The sequence below is a fragment of the Cucumis sativus genome, unplaced genomic scaffold (genome assembly GCF_000004075.3).
Source record: "Cucumis sativus cultivar 9930 unplaced genomic scaffold, Cucumber_9930_V3 scaffold77, whole genome shotgun sequence".
Classification (NCBI taxonomy): Eukaryota; Viridiplantae; Streptophyta; class Magnoliopsida; order Cucurbitales; family Cucurbitaceae; genus Cucumis; species Cucumis sativus.
Window position 1 is genome coordinate 167,672 of NW_022279568.1, and position 7,493 is coordinate 175,164.

Consider the following 7,493-nt stretch of genomic DNA (forward strand, 5'->3'; position numbering starts at 1 on the left):
TGTCTAAAGCAAACCTTTAATTTTGTCGTTGCCTCAACTAAAAATATTGTTTATTAGTGTTTTTCCTTTCGTTACTTAAATAAGTTTGCATTTTTTCTATTTGTGAAAATTGTTGTGAAATTTAAAAGAAAGTGAAATTAAAAAGGGTAAATTGCAAAAACTCAATACATTGGTCATTGCAATTTTAAGGTTTGAATGGTAAAAATTACACTCAACTTCTATAATTATTAAAATTTGACCCATCAACTTACAAAATTCGAACCATAAATAAATAGATTGAACACTCAATTTTGTACAAATGCTACCATTTATACAACTATAGAAGTTTTGAGTTCAAGTTTGACTCAAATAACGTTTATATAAGTTTAAAAACTCAATTAGTTGCAACGTGATATTTATTAAGAATAATATAACATAATAAGCAGTGGAATTACATTTAAAAGTATAGTGGTAACTAGGAGAATGAGTGATTTTTGAAATATGGTATATTTGAAAAGAAGAGCCTGCCAACCACCTAAACACAAGACAAAAGTATTGTACGGGATAAGATGGGATGAACAATAGCCAACATTATGATAATGAAAAACGAAATAATTTTCCAGAAAATAATAATAACAACAACTAAAGAGTTATCCTAAAAAGCGTATGCATTTTTTTTGTTTCATCTTTCTTATATTATCTCATTCTCTTTCTCAAAAATAAAATATTTAACAAAATATTTATACGAAAAATTGGTTGTAATAAAATTTACTATTTTTAAAAAAATCCCTAATATTATATATCCAATATTTTCTCTTTATTACAACATATGCCAATATATAATTATCATGTTCAAAAACTAAATATAATTTAATTGAGTATAACTTATTTGGCATGTAGATATGGTAATGACGTTGTAATTTGTTACATACTACATTTAAAGTAGGGTAATTATAGTAATTGATGACCATTTAAGAAATAATAATTAAGGATAAAACAGTATTTAAAACAAATTGTAAATATAGCAAAACTATCGCTGATAGACTTGTATCATTGATAGACTCGTATGATCAATCAGTGATAGAACAATATTTACAACATAGTCTTGTATCATTAATATAATTTGATAAATTTTGCTATATTTGCAAAATTTTTAAAATATTGTTATATGCTTAATTACTTTGAATCTAATCGTTAAATTTGTAACTATAAAGTATTAATAAAAAGAGTTTATTCCTCTAATTGAATGAAGCAAACATTATCAAATCTTAATTTATAAAATGTCGTAGGTGATTGAATCAAATTGATAATAAAACTAAAGTTGTGTGTTAATTGAACTATTAATATTTAAAAAAGTTTACGAAAGTGATGTGTTATTTTAAATATTCTCCAAATTTGAATTTGAGAGATATATTTTGAAAGAAAAAAAGAAATGATATGGCATTGTTAAACTAAAAAACGTAGGTAAATTTAAAAGACAAAATTTCAAGAAAGGAAGGAAGAAGAAAAAGAAGAGGAATGTACAATAATAAAATCACGATCGCAAGAAATAAGGGGCACTAACGCACGCCTCCCACTACGCATCGACATTCTTCTTACAATCATTTATTTAAGTATTGTTGTTATTAGAAAAAAAAGGAGCAAAATTGGGCAAAAGCCAAAGGTTGTGAGCTGTGAAAAAGACACAAGGCATGACAGTCTCTAAACTACATTCAAACAAAATTCCATTTCTTATTTATTCTTCATTCTTCTCCTTCTCCTTCTTCTTCTTCTTCTTCTTCCTTTATTTTTTTATATTGTGTTTCCTATATTTTTAGTCCACAACGAAACTCCATAGCTACTTCTCTTCTTCCTCCTCCTCAACTCAACGCCTCTCTTTACCCTTTTCCTTCTTTAACTTCAACCCAAACAAAAAGAAAAAAAGAAAACTAAAAAACGTTAAATTACTTTGATTTTGTTTCAATGGGTATTGGTACTTCTTGCCCTGCTCTTCTGTTCAACACCTTTCCCCTTTTCTCAAACCTTCTCATATTCCTTGCTTTCCCTCTGAATATTCATCATTTTCACTTTACTTTCCCATTACCAATCTAAATTAGAAATCTCAATTTCAACATCACTAAATTAGGGAATCCCCTCTTCTTTTCTCTGTTCTTTGCTTTTCTGTCTGCATGTTCCACGATTTTGGATCAACATGATCAAAGCCTTCGCTTCTGTAACATCTCTCACCTTTCCTTTTTTATTCTTTTGCTCTTTGTTTTGTGTAACCCATTTGCCTTATGCCTCTTTATTTTGCTCTTCTTTGATGATTTTTTTCTGGGTCGTCCTTATTTTATCCTTTTTGTGCTTTCTGGTGCTTTAGGACTCTGGGGCTCTTCTTTTGAGATTTGGCTTTTAAATTTCGAATTTGGAATTTCTGGGTTGCGGTTATTTGTTTGGAGACAGAGGGAAATTGACTGTTGTATTGATTTTCTGAATGCCTTTATTGCTGTTTTAATCTTTCAAATGGGTTGTTGTTGGTTTGATCTCTTGGATTTTGATACTCACTTCATTAAGTTTTATGTGTCTTCCTTTTTTCATATTGCTCTGCTTCTTTTGGTAGGCATTAGAGAGTAGAGGATCATTTTGGGTAGCAATAGTGAGTTGAATTTAATTTTTGAACTGTATTTTTGAGCTCTCTCAACTCAATTCTAGTTCATGGGTTGTTGTAACTCCACTTTTCAACTTAGAAGCTTGTAATTTCTACTGGGCAAGTATACTATTACCATTATTCTTTGTTTTTTTTTCCTTCCTATACAAAAAGGAGAAAAAATCCTAAAACACAAGTACTTAGGAATTTGAGATTTGAAGAATTTAATTTTGTCAACCTTCTTAATGGGGATGAATAATTTCAGAATTGCATATGACGTTGTTACTTAATTTTGATTTTTGGTGGAGAATTGGCAATCAGAATCTTTGGAAGCTATCAAAATTGCAGTTTCTCCAATATTGTTGCTGCAATATTGGTTTGTTATTTTTACAAGTTATTGAAAGCACTTTGCCCCTCTCCATGGCTCTCTAAATCAAATAGATAACTCCTATCATTATTTTTTTCATTTTTATTTGCATAATTTGAATGTTTCTCGTTTAACTCATTTTCCATATTTCAGAATTCCATACTATCAGACGCAAAGAATAGATTGCGCATCTATACTTTCTTTGCTGCCTATTACTTGGTGCTGGAGTTTATTTCATTGCAAATGAATTTATTACAAAGGTAGAAATTGAAGCATAGTTTTCCATAATTCTTGTAGCATGCTGTATGCATAGATATGACATCGGCAGAATATCTTGAAGGTTAAGTTAATGGGTTCAAGGTGTGGTTGAGGTTAATAATATTCGTAGTGCTGAGATTGAGTTGATCATCTTCATGTTGGATTTCAAATAATTAGCTTTCTTACAGCTTTCAAAATTTTGATCCTGCATCTAAAGCATTGGCTTTGCAGACTACCGTGCATTCACCATCTATATTTCTTGAATATAGGCCCTAGATTGCTCAATGGTTAAGTAAAAATCCGAATTAACACCAGTCCTCTGCTCTTGGAAGAATGCTTGTTTATGAGTTGTTAATCTCCTTTCAATTGATAGTCATTGGGTTAATATTTGTTGTATTGTCTCACTGGGTATTATTATGCCCAAAGTGTTATTCTTATGTAGATTATAAGTTTATGTTAGATGATATAATATTAAATTTGTCTTCACCCATCAGCTTAAGCTTTTGGGTCAATAGGTGATTTAAGATTTTATAGCCATTCTTGTTAGCACATATCATCATGCATTCAAGTCATAACGATAGGATCATCATTCGAAATGAGTCCATAATGGATATTTGACAAACTTGCAGGGAAGTTTTAGATGGGAGGTTTTTTATTCTGCCCAAAATGTAAAATCCAGCACATGCAAGGTTCGTCTAGTCAAACCCTGAGTTCTTTTTATGGTTTATCATTGACTTTTGTTCTAGTTTAATAAGTTTTCTAAATCCTTCGCTCCCACCTCATCTTCCTTGCTTCGTAGAATCAATGCAGGCCTCCTGGGAGCGAGTCTTTACCAGAAGGAATCATTAGTAAAACATCTAACTTTGAATTTCAGCCTCTTTGGGGCTCGTCTTTACAAAATGTAAGTGATTTGTAGATTGAAATCTTGCTTACCAGATTTCTGATATGAACCTCTTTTGTCCAATGAAATGTAATTTTTCTTATGTTTGAATAGAGTGTTCAGTTCACTTATATTAAGAGTGGGAAGTTAAAATTTCAGTTTTCATGATTTGTTGGTAAATGATTTAAGATAAGTACTCTGTTTCAATCAAGTACATGGCTTGGTTAATTCATTTAATAGTACATTCCAACTATTTCACTTATATACAACTTGGTTGATGAATAAACAAAATCTGTATATAAAAACTACAAGTATTTATTATTTGGGCCGAAAAATGATGATCTAATTCATCACTGTTAATTAAAAATATGTTTTGTGCCAGAAAAAGCCGAAGGTTTCCAAGAACTTATTAGCAATTGCTGTTGGAATCAAACAGAGACATGTAGTGTCAAAAATTATTGAAAAGGTTGTGATTTGATGCCCTTATTCTTTATTACATCTTTTTAGCAATCTGTTCCCTTAGTTGCTTGTTAATACATATTTTTCATTTTCAGTTCCCTCAAGATGATTTCGACGTGATTTTTTCATTACGATGGTGTTGTGGATGAATGGAGGGAATTTGCATGGTATTCTCGTGCACTACATGTCTCTGCATTAAATCAAACAAAATGGTAATATTTACTTCTGAAATTGATGATTATGTTCAGTTTCAATCTCTTGATCATATGTATTACACCGACTTGAAGTTGCTTCCTTCTTTACACTTTAAATTGGAAATATAATTGGAATACAACTTTCTATGGCATAGGTGGTTTGCCAAGCGTTTCTTGCATCCAGATATAGTTGCTGAATATAATTATATTTCTCTGGGATGAGGATCTTGGCGTTGATTATTTTGACCCAAAACGGTAGGTATTTTTGTCCTTTCAAGTTTGTTGAGTTAATGGTAATCTCTTATGATATGTTAAATTTGAATTTGATGTTCCTGGTTATAGAAGTTTTAGTTGTTTTTGTTTTAACATATGATATCATGCTTTACAGGTAAACATACCTTTGTTTCCTAAACTTCCATAAAAGAAATAATTTAGCTAGTCCTAGTTAGTTTTATGATGTCACAGTTTAGTTTTTATATTCTCAAACCTATAAAGAATTTGATCTATAGACATTAGTATGTTAACAATTTAGTTTCTATACGTTATATATGTTTGTTATTTCTTTTACTCAATTTCACTGCTATATCTTCTTTCCTTCATATAAAACTATGTCAGATATATATCAATCCTCAAGGAGGAGGGGCTTGAGATATCACAACCAGCTCTCGATCCTGTTAAGTCCAAGGTGCACCAGCCGCTTACTGCACGCAAAACAGGATCGAAAGTTCACAGGTCAGTTTTGTACATGGTTTTTGTACTGATCTTTTGTACTTTTACCGTTATATTGCTATTGTTTGAGACCATGAGTCTAGACAACTTATATGCATTCAGTAGAAACTTTATGGGTTTTCACATTGAACAAAAAATAGTCATTTTCCGCAATGGTTGAGTTTGAACTTTCGAGCTAGCCTCTTATTGGTTCCACAAAGTTTACTTGAAAGAAATGTCTATTTTAGGTTTCAGAGACCTATTAAATGCTATAATGATGTTTTCTCACCCTCCAAATTGTTTCCCATTAATCTGTCACATCTAAAATGTCATGTTCTCCGGTTTTATTTTGCTGAACTGCGTATTGAGTCTTCAATTCACCCGTACTTATGTTGACCAGTTTTCTTTAATTTTCAAACAGAAGGTTTTATAACTTCAAAGGCGCTGGACGGTGCTATGCTAATAGCACAGGTCCTCCATGCACAGGGTAAAAGTATTATTGATCCTTTCGATGACGGGGTTTTTCTAATTTTTCTAATATTGGATTCAAACAGGTTAATAAATTGTATATATTTAATAAATTTGATGTAGATGGGTTGAAATGATGGCTCCTGTGTTCTCAAGGGCAGGATGGAGATGCACATGGTATATGATTCAGGTAAATAAACTACTATTGACTGAGATTCAAAGAATACATCTCAAAAGTAGGAGTAGAAATTATCTTTAAACTATTTTGTAAGACTAATCTTTTGAAAGAGCATAAATGTTTTAAATCTCAAAAATGTTTTCCAAAGGATATTGTTTGCTCTTGAACTACCTGAGATCAGTACATAGGTGTTGAGAGCTATATGGTTCGGTCTCACATCCACGACCTGGGGTTTATATGTAATGACAGTACCACTAAGTTTAAAGTATTATGTTTAAATTTGATTCACTCCTTGTGTGAAAATTTCAACTATCCACATGTATACAGAAATTTAATGCCAAAATACACGGCTATTACCTTCTCTCTGCTTTACAGAATGACTTGATCCATGCATGGGGATTAGATAGACAGCTTGGCTACTGTGCAAAGTAAATTTCATACTAAACCATTACGATAACTTGGCTTTTAAGCCATTATTTTCTTGTTGAGTTTTGATTATTGGATTCTCTTTTAGGTGTGATCCGAACAAAAAAAGTTGGTGTCGTTGATGCAGAATACATAGTACATTTAGGACTGCCAACGCTTGTGCTTCCCATGACAACGCGGTAAAGTTCTTCAGTCAAACCTGTGAATTTTAGGACTTCAACCGGTCATTTGTTGCACTTACTATTACTATGATTTTTCTCTAGCTTTCATTTAGCATTAAGTTATCCAGTGTATATTATGGCACTAAACTGACCTTCCCATCCGAGCAGCTGAATTCCGATGCTGCGTTGAAGAAAGACTCATCAAACTTAGATAGATCGGTTTGTCTTCTGAAAACTCTAAACTCACCGAAATTTATATTCCATTTTCTTCCATTATAAGACCTAGCTTAGTGTTCAATTCTTGCAGGAACCCAAGTGAATAATAGAGTCAAAGTAAGTTACTACAATCAATCCCAGTATTTCTTTTTTTCCGATCTTGTAGGTTGTTAGTGTTTGTAATTTATCCTAAAATGTGTAGGTGAGGATGCAATCTTCCTTAGAAATGCAGATTTTCAAGGATCGATGGACTGATGCAGCAAAGAATGACAGATGTTGGATCGACCCTTATCCGTAATTACAAAAGTCAACCATTGTTATTTTGATTATTTTATTTACATACATATGAAATAAAGCTGGAAGTGAAGGTGTTCCAGTCTCCATTAACAGAGCTCAAACACAGCTGGAGCATTCAGGCTTGGATAAGATTGAAGATATCTCATAACAACTTATACCCAACAAATTCAAATAACCAAGGACGATGCTTTCCATTTGGAATCAACTTGGCCTTTTTTTACTCTATACAAAATAATGTCTTTCAAAAGGTTGGTTGTTTATTTATTTATTATTATT

General features: G+C 31.7%; 1 long non-coding RNA gene and 1 pseudogene across 1 annotated transcript; both read left to right on the plus strand.

Annotated features, from left to right (window-relative positions):
• Nucleotides 1-1,833: 1,833 nt before the first annotated feature.
• On the plus strand, nt 1,834-6,556 carry LOC116406232 (annotated as a pseudogene).
• A 191-nt stretch (nt 6,557-6,747) lies between these two features.
• Nucleotides 6,748-7,221, plus strand: LOC116406233. Its single transcript, XR_004219265.1, has 2 exons — nt 6,748-7,037; nt 7,123-7,221. It is a non-coding gene; the product is annotated as an uncharacterized LOC116406233 (long non-coding RNA).
• Nucleotides 7,222-7,493: the final 272 nt, after the last annotated feature.